General features: G+C 41.2%; 1 protein-coding gene across 2 annotated transcripts in view; it reads left to right on the top strand.

The window, feature by feature from the left end:
- LOC147717927 (uncharacterized) overlaps nucleotides 1-18,918 on the top strand; it is a 126,056-nt gene that overhangs the window by 93,604 nt on the left and 13,534 nt on the right. The gene's annotated exons all lie outside the window — the stretch shown is intronic.

Genomic DNA, 18,918 nt, shown 5'->3' with positions numbered 1-18,918 from the left:
GCAGACAGGCTTAGCTTAGGGTGATGTGTAAATATTCAAAAAAATAAAAATTCTAAACCGGATACAAAAATAGAGTAAAATGTAGCAAACGCAATAAAATTAAAATGACAAAAATCCAATAAGGGGAACCAGAGAGATGAATTTTAAAGATTTGAGGGAAATAGCATCAAGAAGCAGGCAGCTTCAATAATATTTAGTGGTCGCAATAGACCGGGACCTAAGAGCAATAGCAACGAGTTTCAGCCTGGTCAAAGGTTTTACCTTCTGATTTAGGGCTATATTTACATCTTGGCGGTATGTATACTCCGTCGCAACAGCAAAGGAGTGTTCATACCACTAAGACTGTGGTCCGCTCGTCAGATTTATATGTGGACGGACTTTAGTTTAAGCACAGTGGAGACTGCTCTGCCTACGGAGTCGAGCCGTCAATGGCAGATCTCCAACTGTGTCTACCTAATTTACATCGGTGGATTAGAGGTCAATTTTCAGTTCCTGCCACTGCCAGGAAACCTTGGCGGTAAGGAGCAGTGAAATCTGTTAAATGCTCCGCTCGCCATGGGAGACTACTCCCATGGCGAGCGAAGTATACTCTTCCGTATTTTCAACAAAAAATATCTTGCTTCACAATTTTCTATTGGTAAATGAAAAAGAAAACAGTTTGATGTACAGTCCGTTATGCTGAGGGAGCCATGCACCAAACTTCAAAAAGCATTGACAGGAACTGCTGTGGCGACGGTTCCTGGCAAAGCTTTATGTATGACGCCAGCTTAACTGTCATTTCTAAATTTGGTGGGTCCAGTAGTCTCGGCCTGACTGATGTTAAGTTTTCCGCCAGGCCCACAGAGATTACTCCATCCACAAAATTATAAATTGGGCCCTCAGTTTTTCAAGTCTCAGTCCACCACATGAATACACTTCTATAGTCCCTGTTGACCTCAGCGGAGGCACTTTGAGACTCGCAGAGTGAAATGAAATGAAATGAAATGAAATTTGATTTATAAAGCGCATGGCTGCCCGAGAGCGTCCCAGCGCTGCAGAACAAAGAGCAAACTGAAGAGGGTACCATTAATTAGGGCTCATTGGGAAAGAGAAATGTTTTAAGGAGCTTCCAAAACTTCAGATAGCTGGGTTCGGTTCGAATTATGACAGGAAGGGCATTCCATAGCGTTGCCGCATTAACCGAGAATAGACGTCCCAAAGCGCGCGCCTTCCTCACTCTGGGGACAGTGGCCAAGTTTCCGAGGTCAAAACGGAGAGTCCGAGAGGACTTGTAGGGGCGGATCAGATTCCTAAGGATAGGGGGTCCCCTCCCCTGAAGTGACTTGTGGGTTATGCAAAGAGATTTAAATTTTATTCTTTCACGAATCAGCAACCAGTGAAGAGATCTCAGTGCCGGCTTGGCCGAGGATCTTATTGAGGAGCCGGTATGCAGCCTGGCTGCTGAATTCTGAACAAGTTGGAGCGTGTTGATGGTAGCTTCAGGTGCCGTCAGAAACCAGGCATTGCTGTAATCCAGTCTAGATAATATTAGCCCCTGGATTAGCAGCTTCCTGGACTGAAATGGCAAGAGTGGGAGAACCTTCCGCACAGACTGGAGTAGGCCATAGCATATACCTGCTGTTTTTTTTTGCTTGAGTCCTGAAGGTCAGGTCCCGCTCGAACCATACCCCTAAGCTTTTAATTTCATCTTTTGGGGCGGGATCATCACCCAGGCAGGGAGGCTAGATGGATTTACGTAAGGATGTTAGTTGGTGGCCCAGGAGCATAAGCTCTGTTTTGGCTCCATTCAGTTTGAGCCGAGAGCTGGTCATCCAGGAATGTACTCCCGAAAGGCAGGCAAAAAGATTTTCCGAGCACCTCTCTTGTTGGGATAGCAAGACTACTAGTTGGGTGTCGTCCGCGTAGGTAACTATTTTAATCCCAATAGGATTAACCACATCCTCCAGTGGGGCCATATAAACGTTGAAAAGGATAGGGTTTAGTGAAGAGCCCTAAGGCACTCCACACTGGAGGGGGATAGATTTAAGAAAGTGCGCTGCCTTCCAAGATCTGAAAAGATCGATTGCTCAAAAAAGATGAGAGCCATTGCAAGGCCATGCCTGATACTCCCAATCTAGCGAGGCGCTGAATTAAAATTCCATGGTCCACCGTGTCGAAAGCTGCACTTAGATCCAGGAGGATCGCGACAGCAGATCCCTCTGAAACCAAGATGCATCATGCCTCTTCCGCCGCCGCTATCAGGGCAGAATCAGTACGCTGACCCGGGCGAAAGCCCTTTTGGGAATTACACAGCAGTTTGTTGTTTTCCAGAAAGGAGGAGAGCTGCTTGTTGACCATTTTCTCCGCGATTTTGCTGTGGCCTGGTAACAACGATATTGGGCGGAAGTTGGCCAGGTCAGAAAGATCGAGACCTTGCTTTTTTAGAAGGGCCTTCACCCTGGCCGGCTTTCAGCTAGGGGGGGACATCACCACGGGTAAGGGAGGCATTTACAAGATCAGTTGCTAAGGGGGCAATGGCATCTGAAATCCGCTTGAGAATATACATAGGCGCGGGATCAGATGGAGAGACACTTTTCATAGAGGACAGGGCTTTACAGGAATCTTCCCTGGATATATGGCTAAAGGAATCCAGGGAAGGGCCAGGGATAGGGGCAGAGTGGTCATCAGAAACAGGAATTGGTAGACTGTCTAAAAATATTTGAATTTTAGTGTCAAAAAAGTCAGCTAATTGGTTCCATCTTGCTTCTGAGCTCTCCTGCCTAATGGGGGGGGGGGGGGGGGGGGTGTACCTTAAGGAGTTCTTTCACAATTTTGAAGGTTTCCCCAGATGAATTCAAAGACGTTTTAATTCTCTCTTCGAAGAAAGCCGTGTCAGGCAGAGGCCAGCAGCAGGTTCCAGTTTAGGTCCAGTTGCTACTGGTCAGCTGGACAGTTGCAGGAAAGGCTTCTTGTAGCGTGTTTTATACCTGTAGCTTGCCCAGGAAGTCAGCCTTATGACCTTTGTAGTCCACCTCTCTGTCCTGGGTACAAGAGGAAGCAAGCCCTGATTTTCAAGGCTCCTCTAAGGTCACAGAAAACAGGTCCAGTTCTCTTCTGTTCTTTCTCAGTGTTCTGAACTGGGTGTCTGGAGATGCCAACGTTATACCTGGCTTGAGCCAGTGAGTGGCAATGACTCCTGGGCACATCCTAACTAATGGGGTAAAAGATACTAGAGTCAACCCTACCCACTTTGGTGAGTCCTCGGCCACACTAAACTTGGGGGTATATGTGGGAAGTGTACTATGGTAATCCTTCTGTCCTACCACATCTAACACCTAAATCCAGCTTGAAGTTTCCCCTGTACCCCTAGTAAACCCAGAGACAGAAGTCTGGTAGAATAAAAGCAAGGCTTTCCAACAAACAGAGAGTGAATACACAAAAATTGTTTTGATATCCAGTTCCTGTCCTTTCAGGTGTGTCCCCAGTGTTATATCTAAATCAGGCAGACATGTCAAGCCAGCTCTGACACTCCTGCAGGATTCAACATGCTCATATCGGCAGAGTCAAAGTACTGTTAACAGTCTTGATCAAGCTGGGATGAGGGGAAGAGATTTGAATGTCAGGCTGTTTGAAGCCCCGAAGGATAGGGAGACGGGAGACACTCTTAACAATTCCCCCACGCAAGATCTAAATAGGGTCCCTAAGCCAGATCAGGAACAGCATATGCAATGCGTTTTAAATATACCTAGAGGTCAATCAACCTCGGCAGGAATCAGAGCACTGCATTGGCTCCCTGTGCAGCAGCGTGTTGAATTCAAGGCTGTATGCCTGGTTCATAAAGCATTGCACGGGGGAGGGGCTAAGGTCGTCCAAAAAATGTTTATTCCCTATACCCCTGCTCGCGTCCTGAGATCCAGTAATCTGGGCCTTCTCCAGATTGATAGGATTTGGCGAGTAAGATGGGGTGGAAGAACTTTTTAAAACTTTGCAGCAAAGTTATGGAACAAAATGCCAACAGCCATGAGATTTCAGTCAAATCGACAAACCTTTAAGAAAGATCTGAAAACGTGGCTGATTACCTCAATATAACTCCTGTAACATAGCCTGTACCACCTCCATAACACCACCGCCAAGACGACGCGGTATTCAAGCGCTTTACAAACTTAGGCATAGATGCATCAAGGTAAAATCCGCACGCAAAGGGGCAGATTCCCAGAATCTGCCCCTTTGCGACCAGTATTTTTGCATTTGGGATGCATCATCCCAAATGCAAAATTCGCAAATTAAGAAATCGCAAAATTGCGATTACTTGCATTTAAGGAATCTCAAATTGAGATTCCTTAAATGCAATGCATTAAAGTAAAAAAAAATAGCGATTTCGCTAATAGGGCTCGCAAATTACCATGAAGTTAAACTTCTTGGTAATTTGCAAAAACTTTAAAAAATGCACTAAAGTGTCATTAGGGCGTGTGTGTGCGCAACATATGTGCACAGATCAATTTCAGGGGTGCAACAGGGTGTCCTTTGGACACCCCTGCACCCTTGAAATCGCATTCTCAATTTGCGATTCGCTAATTGTGATTCGCAAATTGAGAAGGTCTTCCCATTCATTCCTATGGGCCTCTAGGCCCATAGGAATGAATGGGGAGGTATTCCTTAATTGCGACTCACAATTTGCGAGTCGCAATTAAGGACGTTTAAGAAATCACTATTTTTTAAGTGATTTCTTCATGCATTGCATTTTGCTATTCCTTAATTGCCGAATCATTATTTTTCGCTATTAAGGAATAGCAAAATGGGTTCTTGATGAATCTGGGGTAAATATCCTATCCTATCCTAACATTGTAATGTCAAAGAGGATGCTCTCAGCCCCCACCTTTGTGCTAAGTTTAAAGTTGGTTGACTTGTCAATTAAAATGTCATGCTGTGTAGTCCCTATGAGGCATTTCACACCTTTGTCACACTTATTCAAATACTAATCCCTGTCTGGGAAAAGTTGGAAAGCAGTTGCATATTACCCTCCAGGATCTTCAGACAGGGAAAAGATACATTTCTAAAAGTTAATTGTCCTTACAGTTTATTAAAAAATCAGACTTCACTATTGAATTGAAGTGTTAATAACTATTAAAAATTGTTGTTTAAATAATTTTTTAGCTAGCCTCATTCCCGAGATACAGTTTTAGGATTTTTCTCTGTACCCTGGTTTTCTACATAGGAGAAGTAGGTCTCCCACAGGTGGAAAATAGCTTTTGGGTGCTAATCACATGTTATCATTAAGGTTTTACATGTCCTACTTTTAAATACTGTGCATCCTGCCTTGTGGGCTTCAAGGCAGGGTGCATGATATTTAAAATACGGGTTGAATTATTAATAATTAAAAGGGAGGTTTTGAAATGTCAAAAGGGTTTATTTTAACTGGTAAAAATGCAGTGTTTCAATTACCGGAATAAGTATATAAAGGTATTCTTGAAGCAATGTTTTTGAATGACACAATAGGTGCTGTAGTCCACTAGGGACATTTAACTTATAGGCCCTGGGTACATTTAGCACTATATACTAGGGACTTATAGTTGAGTTAAATATAGAAATTAGGAATACGCCAGTCAAACAGTGTTAAAGGGGAGCACAGGCATGTACAACTGGTTGGCAGGATAAAAGTGCACAAATATCTAAAGCCAGCACAAATATACGGTCCAGCAAAACGATGCAGAAATGGTGTATTTTCTACAAAGCTGAACGCAAAATTCCAGAAATTAAGTGATTTACGCCGGCGTAATTCATATTTTTCTCCTCTTAGTTAATACCTACAACCCCAGTAGGAACTGCAAGAAATTTGCGCATAGACCTTTGTGTCTGATTTTGTCTCACTAATATCAGATCTCCAACTTTGTCGTTTCTTGTCTGCAAACATATCCTTTGTTCTGCATAATGTTTCATCTTTTTTTATCATTTCATCCCTCTTTGCAATTTGTGCATGTTCTTTAGGAGGTTTAAAAGGCATCAGTGGTAAGCATGTTTGTTTAGACTGTCCAAACATCAACTCTGAGGGACTTTTCCCAGTCGATCCATGAGGTGTGTTCCTATAATCACGTAAAACTTGACACACAACTTGGTTTATAGAAATGTATGTTAGTTTTGCCCTTCGCACACTTTTTTTTAAAGTAGCGATCAGTATTTCTGCTATTGCATTAGCCTGTGGCCAGAGTGGAGTAATCTTTCTATGTTTCACTTCAGTGTATTCAAGAAACTTGTCAAACTCTTTTACATTAAAAGGTGGACCATTATCTGTCTTTAATATTTTTTGTATACCCCTGGCAGAACACATGTAATCAAGATGGATAGTATCACAAATGTAGTGGTGGATGATACTGATTTTACAACCGGAAATCTTGAATATTCATCAATTTGGACAAACAAATATTGCCCAGAGTCTAATGGCCCATACAAATCAAATGCCAACACAGACCATACTGCATCCAGTAGCTTAGACATGTGTAACTCTTCAACATTTCTTTCTCCTGTTGTACACTGACAGAAAGGACAAGACTGTTTAATTTCTTCTACTTGCTGTCAAGTCTTGGAACCACACTTTTTGTCTTAAGAGTTTTTGTCGCTAATATCGCTATCACCAACTTCATCAGCCTCTGTGACTTTCATGTGCAAGATTAATGACACGTCTTCCTAAAGTATTGGGATGACTATTTTGTTCCGTCTTATGAGAATGCCCGAAGAAGTTATCAATAGCGTTGCCTGTACATTTTTAAATGCAAGAATATCTCTTTTACATATTCCAGGTTGAAATTTTGTCATGGCATTGACATGCTTCCACTTGTTTAGACTTATTATTCTTTTAACTTCTGCCAGACTATTTTCTTTGTATGATTTATGGATTAACTCTTGTTCTGATATTGTCTCAGGAACCACTGATGTATTTATGTAATGTATATTTTCATCTGTTTCATCCATTTGCTTCTTGTCTACGTCAATAGGGTGTCTGGACAAATAATCAGCTGGATTATACTCTTTTCCCGCTTTATCAATTATTTTGAAATTGTAGTCCATTAATCTCATACCACATCTTTTAATCCGAAGAGGTCTTTTTGCCTTTTGATTTCTAAAAACAGTTGTGACGGCATGGCGATCTGTCATTATCACCAATGGTTTTCCAAATAAGAAGTCATGGTAATACTTGCATGCCCAGACCACTGCCAAGCTTCCCTTTTATGGTTGAGAGTACTGTTTATCTGCACCCGTTAAGCTCTTACTGGCATGTGACACTATAAACCTTGGGGCACACAGTCTAAATATCGAGTTAGTAATATCGACCTACAGAAATATCGAGTCTGAAATATCGATGGTAAAGAATATCGAGGTCAAGAATATCGTTGGACAGAATATCGACCCTAAGGTAAGTAATATAGAATTTTATTATATCGATGTGAGGAATATCGAAGTTAGTAATATCAATATCAAATATATGGATGTTACTAATTTCGATGTTACTAATATCGATATTTGTATTACAGTTACGTATTTTATTATGTATTTAATATGTATGTGTTATATGTTTTTTGTTAAGTATATTACTTGTTTTAAATTATATGTGTACTATTTTTATATATTAATAATGATATTTTTAAGTTAATTTTATGTTTTAGTACTGGAGCGGGTTGTGGGTTTATAGGGGAATATCGTGGGAAGTATTTAAATATATTAAATTAATTATAATTTTTTAGGAATTACAAATTAATGTTAATTGTTTTGTCATTTAAGTTCTGTAGCGGGTAGTGGGTTTACGGGGGAATTGGGTCGGAAGTATTTTAATTGTGATTAAGTAATTTACTGTAATTTATTGGTATTGATCAATTTTAATTAATTATTCATTGTCAATTAATTAGTGTAATTAATTTATTTTTTAAATTGGTAATGTTTGTAATTGGTAATTCATTTTTCAATTGATAATTAATGTTTGTAATTAATATTTGTAATTGGTAATGAATTTTTTTAATTGGCAATTAATGTTTGTAATTGGTAATTATTTTTTTTTAATTGGTAATTATTGTTTGTAATTGGTAATTATTGTTTTAATTGGTAATTAATTTTTTAATTGATAATTCATGTTTGTAATTGGTAATTCATGTTTGTCATTGTAATTAGTTTTTTAATTGCTAAGTATTTTTTTTTAAATTGGCAATTCATTTTTAATAATTAGTAATTCCTGATTTATAAAAAGTTTTTTTTGGTATAAAATATAATTTTATTGTTTAAAGTTTTTTAATTTGTAATGTTTTTTGTTGAAAAATATTTCATTCAATATTTATTATTTGGTAACTAATATTAATTATTTAAAATGTATTGATATTTATTGTTTTTTTATTTTTAATAAATTATTCACTTGTAATTATGTTTTTAATAATTAATAATGGGTATTTGTAAAGTGTTCAAATTTAAATTATTAATTATTTTAAATACTATCATTATTTAGAAGTATGTTATATTTAATTTCTATGCTATCCACCGCTTTACCTACTGTTGCACTTGTAGCGATTTGAATACATAGGATTAAGATCAATCAGTTCATTGTTAATCTAAATCTTAAAAGGTGCTTTAAAAATGTTGATACTGCATACAGTGTCAGCTCGTCTCCCAACATTTGTAATCTAAGGAGAGCTATTCTACATTGCCTAAGTCCCCATTTCTTAAGCAGTGGTAGTAAGTACTTCTTTCTAATTAATATGTAGTATTTACAAAGCAATATGGAGTGTATCAAGGATTGGTGGGAAACGCCATCGCATGGGCATAGTATTAAGGACTTTGACCAGGTATTTACAATAGGGAAGGTTACTAGCCTATATATACTTCCTACCCTGAACCGTGTCAATATCCTCCTAGTGTAGCTACTTTTTATACACACAAGATAATGCTGAATGCCCTCATTCTGTAACATTAGTTGGTTTTGAATCACAGAGGTTTTCTTGGCCTCTGCATCCCACCTTTTATTTTCCAAGAAAGTTAAACACAATTCCTTCAGCCGTTTTCTCTGGATTACTACCATGGTCTGGGGGCTCGCAAAGAATTCCGGATGTCCAATATCCGTTGGGAATTTCTTCACGTACTTAAACCATTCAATTTTATGGCTCCCTTGCAAATTCATACAATCTAGAATGGCATCCCTATTCAAATCAGTCTCCTTAGAGACCCATATCTTGTGCCATAAAGATATAGGACTGCCTTTGATGAGGTCAGTTATATACGTCAAACCCAGCTCTTGATGGCAAGCGTACGTGGAGGTGGACTTAGGTACTGCAAGTAAGTATCGCACAAAGGCATTTTCACATAACTGAATCTCACTTATGTCAGTAATACCCCACAAACCTGCACCATAGATAACAGTAGATATACACTTCGATCTGTAAATGTCCAATAGTATGTTTACAGGACGCCCTCCAAGCCTAACAGCAAAATCTCTAACTGCTCCAATGGCTCGTGCAAAGGAAAGTTTCCTAGCATTGGCAGCAGTGGTCCATGTGCCGTTTTTGTCAAAAATTATTCCCAGATAGGAGAAGGTGTTTGTGCTTTTAATTCTTGTCCCTGAGAGCGAGATATTGCACTGCGCGGTCCTCTTTTTGGAACAACACATACTAAAGCTTTTACTAATATTTATTTTGAGACCTCTCTCCCTCATATAATCTGAGAAGGCCCGTAACGACCTTTGAGGCCCCACTTGGGTCCTAGCCATAATCACGGCATCATCCGCATACAGTAGGATTGGTACAGGATTTCCTCCAATTTGAGGGTAATCCTGTTTACACTAAACAAGATGCTACACTATTAATATAGAAATTAAATAAAAAAGGGGCCAGGATGCATCCCCGACGCACTCCATTTTTTATTGGGAACTTTGAGGTGCATTCTCCCTTGGTACCAAAACGAACCTTTGCTCCAGCCCCCCTGTAAAGCTTTTTTTATAAAATTCAATAAGCTCAAATCCACTCCCAAGCTGGATAAAGTTTCCCATAAAATCTTGTGACTTATGCAGTTGAAAGCAGAGCTTAAGTCTACAAAGACTAGAAGCAGCTCATCTCCCTTTGCAACCACATATTTCCCAATGATTGTTGCTAAATTCAACCCTTGCTCCACTGTCCCCAGACCAGATTTAAAAACATATTGAACTTTAGATAAAATACCAGCAGCATCTGCCCAATCTTGGAGTCTATTTAAAATGACTCTCCCTGCCACTTTCATTAAGGAGTCCAACAATGAGATGGGCCTGTAACATTTGGGGTCATCACGATCCCCCTTTTTAAATATAGGAGCCACTATTGCTTCCTGCCATGATTTAAAAAACCCTGTTTTATTTGCGGAATTTAAAACATTTGTTAATAGCGGAGCCCATAAATCAGTATTAGATTTAAAAATGTCTACAGGTACCCCGTCCGGCCCTGGTGCTTTGCCTCCTGAACTTTAGCAGATCGCTATTTCCACCTCTTTCGATTCAAACATTAAATCCAGTGGAAACAGATCCCTTAGATTTTCGTCAGGGTCATGAACATCTTCCACTCATGTTTCGATCTCTCTAGTCATGGGGAGGTTATCCTTTTTATAGGGTCTGGTAAAATATGAAATCCAGACATCTTCTGCTATAGCTATTTCTGCAAAATACCTTGACCTTTCTACAAAGAAAGGTGCATTTACCGTCTTCCAGAAGCTATTGTTATCCTTCTGAAGACAAGCTTGATGAAGGGCATTCCATGCCTCCCCTTTAATTTCCTGTTTCCTTTTCTTTATAGCATTAGAATAAATAGATGTAGCTTTTTTAATCTCTGCCACCGATTTTGGAGCTCCCTTAAGTGCTATCTTTAAGGCCCTATAAGCTTTACTACATTCGTGATTGAACCAGCCCTCCGGTTTATCCCCATTTGATTTCTTAAGTGAGCCCTCCAGGGATTTACTATTTTCCTCCGTGATGTTACAGTAGGCCGAAGTAACAACCGCTCCTTCATTTGTTTCTGTGAGGCAAGTCATGAAATCCTTTAACTTGGACTTTACTAAGCCTTGGATAAACCTTTCTGGCTCAATCTTATTCCACTTAAGTGAATAACCATTTCTTTGAGCTAGATTTATCCTATGACGATACAGGGTATTCGCAATTTGATTTTTCCCCTGAGACGGTACTTCAATATCAAGGGAGAATTTAATGGGGTAATGGTCACTGATTGCAATTTCGGCTGTTTTAAAATGTACCACATTTATCGAAATGCTATTTGAGGCCAAAACAAAATCTATCAAGGAACTACAACCCCTGTATGTAGGTGAAAAGTCAACCTGCGGGGTACATACTTCGTTTGCAAAGCCTAGATCCATCTCAAACATCAAATTATTCACTAGGTTCCCTGTCAGGGAATGGACAAAATGACTACAGGGATCACCTTCCTTGTTGAATAGCCCACATATGTTTGCGTGGCCTTTTGGGCACAGAAAACAGTTGAAATCTCTCACCCAAAAAAGACGATTCCCTGTTTAACAATCCACATCAGATTTCAATATTATATGTGAAAGATATTCAAAGACATTTGTCAGTTCATCATCAGGGAAATTGTTATAAAAATTAATCCAGCTTATAGTCTCTTGTCCCTCAAAAGTCAGCGCCACACTCTGAAAGTATTTTGAGATACTATTATGTTTGCCGACCCTAACTTTGGAAGTGTTTGAAATGTACACACAAAGCCCTCCTTTATTTCTGCCCCTATTTTATGGTACTGCAGCATTGTGGAAAGTTTGATACCCGTTTATATGTAACTCCTCCATCTCCCATGTTTCTTGGAGGCATATCATGGAGAATTGGGTCAAGAAAGGCAAAAAAGCTGGGTCATTCAATTTGTTTGATAACCCTGCCACATTCCAGGACACAAAGGTCGTAAGTTTGCTCTCGTCCCTATTAATATGGCTTCGCATAGATGGTGACTGAGTATTTGCCCCCTCAGAGTTATTATATTGGGTGTCATAAAGGGATATTACATTTTGACCACTGAGGTCTGCGCCCTCCTTCCCATTTTCTATGCCTATCGTGGTGCTATGGATCTGAATAACCTGATTATTTATGTCAGAGGTAATCGTCTCCCTTCTCATTTCTCCCTTCCCATTTTCCTTCAACATGTTGTAGTGCTTGCTATCCATACTTCGGGCCAGTCAATCCACCATCTCTAATGTGCTAAATCTATTCTGTAGAGTCAGGGAATTCTGTGAGCTTAATGGTCCAGGGAAATAGTTCCCAGGCCTGTCGTGGTAGTTATACTGGTTGTCTAAAGGTCCAGGGTAATAACTTCCAACCCTTCTTTGGTGGTTATAAGTTACCCTAGTCCAAGGCCACCGTTATCTAAATAGGTCGGTGGAGGGTAAAAGAAAGACAAAGGCCTAGACTCTATCTGAGAACCAGGTTCTTTGTAACTGTCATTCCAGGCATTAATATAATCCACTGTCTGGGGATCTTTAAAATTGACAACAACAAAATACCCTTTGGTGGTTTTCAGTCTGTTACCCAGCCATAGCAATCGATGCACCATCACAATTTCTGCTCTAATGTGAGGGGGAAGTGGTCTGTTTTTATTTAACCAAAAGGCCACCTTATTTTTCAAGCATGTGAAAGACTCTTGGCTACTATGTTGAAGCTCTGGTACCCCCGTTAATATGATCACATAGGGGCTTGACTCAGGAGGTACGTTTATCATTTGAGCCCTCCTTTGCCTTTCCCCCGGCGCTCTGTCAGTATCCCTTTCTAGTGTATTTACTGGTGTTTGGGAATTAATATTTGTCTTGTGTGAGGGCACTGTCTGACACAGTGCCACTTGTGTCACCATATTTATAGGGCCAACCTTGTCGGCAGTTTGTACAGGGTGGATTATTTCCTGGACATCACCCACCGATTTTACTTGGGGTTTGCCCGTGGAAATATTCCTAATGTTCCCTGAGTTCTTAGTGTTCCCTGTATTCTTATCGCTTCTTATTACTGCCTCAAGCTTAGAGAGCTGTTTTTCAATCCCAACAAGTCTAGTAACAAGAGGAGCAAGACTTGTGGTTAGCATGCTCTGCAACTTTTTAAGAAATGGGTCATCCTTTGATAAATCTTTCTCTACTCTGCGGGGAGGATCAGAACTAATATCGCTATCGCCAATTTCATCAGCCTCTATTGGTTTTGCTGGCTCCTCAATAGATGGATCTGCTTCATTAGGTGTTTTCTGATGGTCTACCCCCTCTTGTTCAATCAAAGCAACTTGATATGATTTAGGCTTTGAAGGATTAGGTTTTTTCTTTCCTAACATAGTAGTCATAACCTGCTTCTTTTTGGGAATAGCGCCTTCCCGTCTACCCCTAAGTTGCCTTGTATTGGATTCCTTAGGGGACTTTTTAAAATTGTTATCTGGGTGGCCTCGAGGTCTGTACCTGCTGGTGAAGGAGTGATAGGCGCAGGCAATGCACAAAAGGAGTCTTGGAAGCTAGGCGGACTATGTATAAGTACCGCAGTGTCCGCAGTTCTTTCTCTGTCGGTGGGTTCTGGCGTACGAGCATTCGCAAGGTGGCCCAGAGAGGAGCGTTTAGCCAGCGCCAGGTCCTGCAAGACCCTACATTCCATTAGTGATATCCCTTAATCAATAACAGAATTGGTTCTTATAATAAAATTGTCCAATGTCCCCAACAATAAAGATCCCGCTGCAGCTCTACTTCTGCTTTCCCGGGTGGACATTTTTGATTTCCCCCGATATCAAAGTGCTACAATAAAAACACTCACAGCTAATTTCAGGGTCCAATGTCTTCAAATTCAAGTAAATTTCTCTGTTTTCTAGGCGTTGGAGGGAGGGCCCGGTCCGGTCTCCTTCGGGCTACAACGGGCTTAAACGTTCCGCCCTTGGCCCGGACTTCGCCCGGCGCGAGCCCGCGCGCGTCCCTCGGGCGAGGGACGTGTTGAGCTCCTCCACTCGGCTCAAATCAGAGAAACAGCGTCTCTCATGGTTAGCTGCTTCGGTGTCCCGGTTTTGCACAATGCAGAAGTCTCTCCCTCTATTCGTGGCTACGAGCGGCTCCCGCGTAGCGGAGGCCGCGAGCCGTATGTATGCTGACAGGGAGGTAGTGGGCGGGAAGAGAGCGTAATGAGGGCCAGGTGGGTCTGGTCACTCGCGCACTGGCCTATGGTCCTCTCAGTCCTGCAGGGAAGTGATGAGCTCCTTCACTCGGCTCAAGTCAGAGAAACAGCGTCTCTCAGGGTTAGCTGCTTCGGTGTCCCGGTTTTGCACAATGCAGAAGTCTCTCCCTCTATTCGCGGCTACGAGCGGCAACTGTTGCGCTCACTGGAGTGGAAATAGTCATTTTTACCCATCCGCTATCCAACGCTTTCCCTATTGTTGCATTCTCTGGAGTGGGAATAGTAATTTTTACCATTATGCTATCCAACGCTTTCCCTACTGTTTCAAACTCTGGAGTTGGAATAGTAATTTTTACCCACCCGCTATCCAACGCTTTCCCTACTGTTGCACTCTCTGGAGTGGAAATAGTAATTTTTACCCTTACGCTATCCAATGCTTTCCCTACTGTTGCACTCACTGGAGTGGAAATAGTAATTTTTAGCTTCCCGCTATCCAACGCTTTACCTATTGTTCCACTCACTGGAGTGGGAATAGTAATTTTTACCCCTACGCTATCCAATGCTTTCCCTACTGTTGCACTCACTGTAGTGGGAATAGTAATTTTTACCCACCCGCTATCCAACGCTTTCTCTACTGTTGCACTCTCTGGAGCTGGAATAGTAATTTTTACCCCTACACTATCCAACCCTTTCCCTAATGTTGCACTCTCTGGTGTGGGAATAGAAATTTTTACCCCTATGCTATCCAACGCTTTCCCTAATGTTGCACTCTCTGGAGTGGGAATAGTTATTTTTACTCACCCGCTATCCAACGTTTTCCTTACTATTGCACTCTCTGGAGTTGGAATAGTAATTTTTACCCCTATGCTATTCAACGCTTTCCCTACTGTTGCATTTTATGGAGTGGGAATAGTAATTTTACTTTCTACGCTATCCAATATTTTAATTACTGTAGTTTTTTTGGGACTTTAACCTCTTCCATGCTCATGACGAGCCCCAGCCGTCATGCACTACGGTGCTCGTGTGCTGATGACGGCTGGGGTTCGTCACGGCCCGCCCCTGTTCGTGCTGTTTACAGCACACCAGGGGAATCGCGGCCGCATCAAAGGGGTTAAATAGTAGTTTTATTTATTTAGATATTTAACATTGTTTGTAATATTTTAGATAATGTAGTATGTAATTAATTTTAAATTATACTTCGAAGGTATATTTAATTTCTTAAATGTATTAAATAATTATTTACTTTTTATTTATGTTATTATTTTGTGTGTAGATGTATTTGAAATGTATAAATAATTTATAAATTAATTAAAATAATTATTACAAGGTATTATTAAGTTTATAATATATTTTTTAGGTATATTTAATAGTTTTATGATTGTATATGTATCATTTATTAATTGTAAACATTATTAAATATGTTTATTTTATTTATTAGTAATATTTACTTTATTTTACACATTTATTTTTAACTTTAAAAAACGATATTTTTATTTACGATATTTTTAGCATCTATATTTTAGTTTCGATATTTTTGTACTTACCTTGTTGTAGATAGGATGTTGATATACTTACCTTCGATATTCCAGCGTCGATGTTTTTGTAGGTCGATATTTTTTGAGTCGATATTTTGTCAATGATTCAAACCTTGGGGTATCTTTGCCAATTTTATGCAGCAATGTGATGGCACCTAATCCTACTGGACTTGCATCTACCTCCATTTCAGTGTATACATTTGGGTGAAAATACTTCAAATTTGCTGCTAACGCTATATCATCTTTTATGTTTTTGAATGCACCTTTACACCCCGTACTCCAGATGACAGATGAATGTAGTCTCTTTCTTTGTTAATTCTCTAAAAGGTGAACTAACAGCAGCATAGTATTTTGAGCAAAACTACAACCAAAGCTAACATATAATAGCTAATCAATGCGAGGGAGAGATGCGATGGCCCTGTAAAAAATATTCACCAGCGCTTACAAAGCTAGTGATCAACGTGGCCCCGCCCAAATATGCTTAGGATTTGGTCTACAGAAACAATCAGTGGAAAGGAGGGGGGCATATATAAAAAACTGTCATAAGATCAGAGGCGCTGAACCAGAAACGCTAAACTCACACATTTGCTGAGAACTGACATGTTGCAAAAAATCACCGGCCAGAGAGTATTTGCTTGATTCTCTTACAAGACTGAGACTAACCAACCTTTGGGCAACCTCTATAGCTCACCAGAGTTTCAAAAAGGTTGTAACAAAAGTAACCAGAATGACATCTATCACAGAAGACAAGGAAACATTGGCGAAAAGCGCACATGGCTGGACAGTGCTTAATGACTATAAAGCTCTCAAACCTCAAATGTATTTAAAATCAGGAGTTAAAATGAAAATAAAAGAAAAATTCCTACAGCTACATTTTGGCATTTTACCAATCCTCCCGCATTTGCCGCCTTGGAAAAGGAGGCCAGGTGAGCGTACTTGCTGTCTATGTGGAAAAGGAAACAAGGACCTTGTGCATGTCCTCTGTATCTGCCCTAATCTAAAGGACATAAGACTCACTTTACTCTGTCCAACATTCAAACAGAGTGGCATCAGGACCTGCAGACAGGCAGTAAAGTTATGCTTCAATCATGCCGAAACTCAGTTAAAATGCCGACTTACAAAGTTCTTTGATACAGTGCAAGAGAGACTTAAAGGCAAGCCACAAAGCAAACAGTGAACGTCAAAACAGTATTGATTATGTAAACCCAAATGTTGGGTCACTTTTAATTGGCACATCCGATCCGGCCATACGATTAGCTGGCGAGACTGCGCAGCCTATCTTTACATCCTGAAGCACAGGCACTTTAAATCTGATATGACTTTCAAATCTCCTACTTGATTTTAGAACTGAGAACTGGGTGTAGTCTCCCACTCATATCATATTACCAGCAAGCTAAACATAAAAGACTGTATACTTTAATATTTTTGATAACTTACTGTGCAAAATTAAAGGATGGTTTTTATGTGGTTTTTAAATGTGTCTGTTATGTGTTAATGTTGTGAGTCTTAATTAACTAAACAATAAATTACTTACTTACTTACTCAGGGGCCCATTAGGATGTCGGGCGGATTGCCAACGCCATGTGGGCATGGCGATCCGCCCGATATCCTTTCCCGCCCGCCACCCATTTCCCCCCCCCACCATATTACTATGGCAGAAGGGACAGCGGCGGACGGAAAGACCACTTTTCCGCCCCGGTGGCAAGGCGACCAGCAGAAAAGGTATAATATGGGCTAAAACAGATGCCCATTGCTGCCACGGAAAGGGAGGCGCTCTTCACTTCAGGGGCCCCCTGCGGGCCCCCATGGTGAAGGCGAGGTGGGGGGTGCACATGAGGGCCTGCCGCTTTGTGTATGCAAATGCATACATGCATTTTTAGCATTGTGTCGGGCCGTGCTGAGAGCACCGCCCACCACAATGTTAAAAATGCAGGATGCGCCCGCAACCGTGGCGGGCGCATCCTAATACCCCCCACGGGACCCCCGCCCTTTTGAAGCATCCTAATGACCCCCTTAATCTTTGACATAACGAAAGCAATGTCTAGCCATTCCCCAAAAGAGCGTAAGTCCACTATATCCTTTGGACTAGACATTGCTATGAAGGAAGACACTTAGGAGGTCATTCGGATGGCGGGCGTACTTAGTCCGCCCGCCCGCCATCCTATCGGGACTAGGGACCGCCCGCAATAAGGGCGGGGGTCCCGTGGGTGGAATTAGGATGCGGCCGCCACAGTGGCCACTGCATCCTGCATATATAACATGCCATAAATGCATGTATGCATTTGCATACACAATGCGGCAGGCACCGCGCGGTGCCTACCACATTGTATATGCAAATGCAGGGGGGTACCACAGGTACCCCCCATGTGCACCCCCACCCCTCCTTCACTTTGGGGGCCCGCAGGGGGTCCCCAAAGTGAAGACCTCATGTCTTTCTGGGAAAGGCACCTGTCCAGGCCCATCGTAATCTGGCTGGCGGTGTCTAATAGAAACCGCCACCATATTATTCCTTTCCCGCCCTGGCCGCAAGTCGACCGGGGCGGAAAAGTGGCGGACGGTCTTGCCGTCCGCCGAGGTCCTCCCCGCCAAACTAATATGGCGGGGGGAAAACGAGCGTGGATGTCAGGCGGATTGCCCCCGCCAGGCTGGCGGTAGCCACCGCCAGCCTGGCGGGGGCAATCCGCCCGACATCATAATGGGGCCCTTATTTTGGATCCGGCCGCATCCCTTTGCTTGAAATATATGGCTATAAAATGTTAATTCCGGATAGCAATCTCACATTTATCTGGGCTTAATGTTAGCCCTGCTTTTAGAAGTTCTTGACACACTGCTCTCAATGCTTGGTTATGCTCTCTTTCCGTTTTTCCAAAAAGTAGAATGTCATCACTATAATTCATTGAATTCTTAGTGGCCTAATGACATTTTTTATGATCTCTTGAAAAAATTCTGCGGCTGAGCATATTCTAAAATTAAGTCTTTTGTAGCGAAATAGTCATAAATGCATTCAAAAAGTTCTGATATATCTTGATTTTACATCGATTTCTAACCGATGATAGCCCTTGCAAAGATCCAATTTTGAGAAAACTGTTGCCCAATTCAAAATGCTGATCATATCGTTCAAATGTGGACCTGGGTGCCTTTCCCTCTCAATTGCAGAATTTGGTACACTCATGTCGACACAAATTCAAATCTGACTTGTGTTCTTCTTAGGCACCACTACTATTGGAGATACCCAAGTTGTTGGACCAGTTACCTGCTCAATGATAT

The sequence above is a fragment of the Lissotriton vulgaris genome, chromosome 5 (assembly GCF_964263255.1).
Source record: "Lissotriton vulgaris chromosome 5, aLisVul1.2, whole genome shotgun sequence".
Classification (NCBI taxonomy): domain Eukaryota; kingdom Metazoa; phylum Chordata; class Amphibia; order Caudata; family Salamandridae; genus Lissotriton; species Lissotriton vulgaris.
Note: the sequence above shows the minus strand (reverse complement) of the source record. Positions and strands in the feature narration are given on the sequence as shown.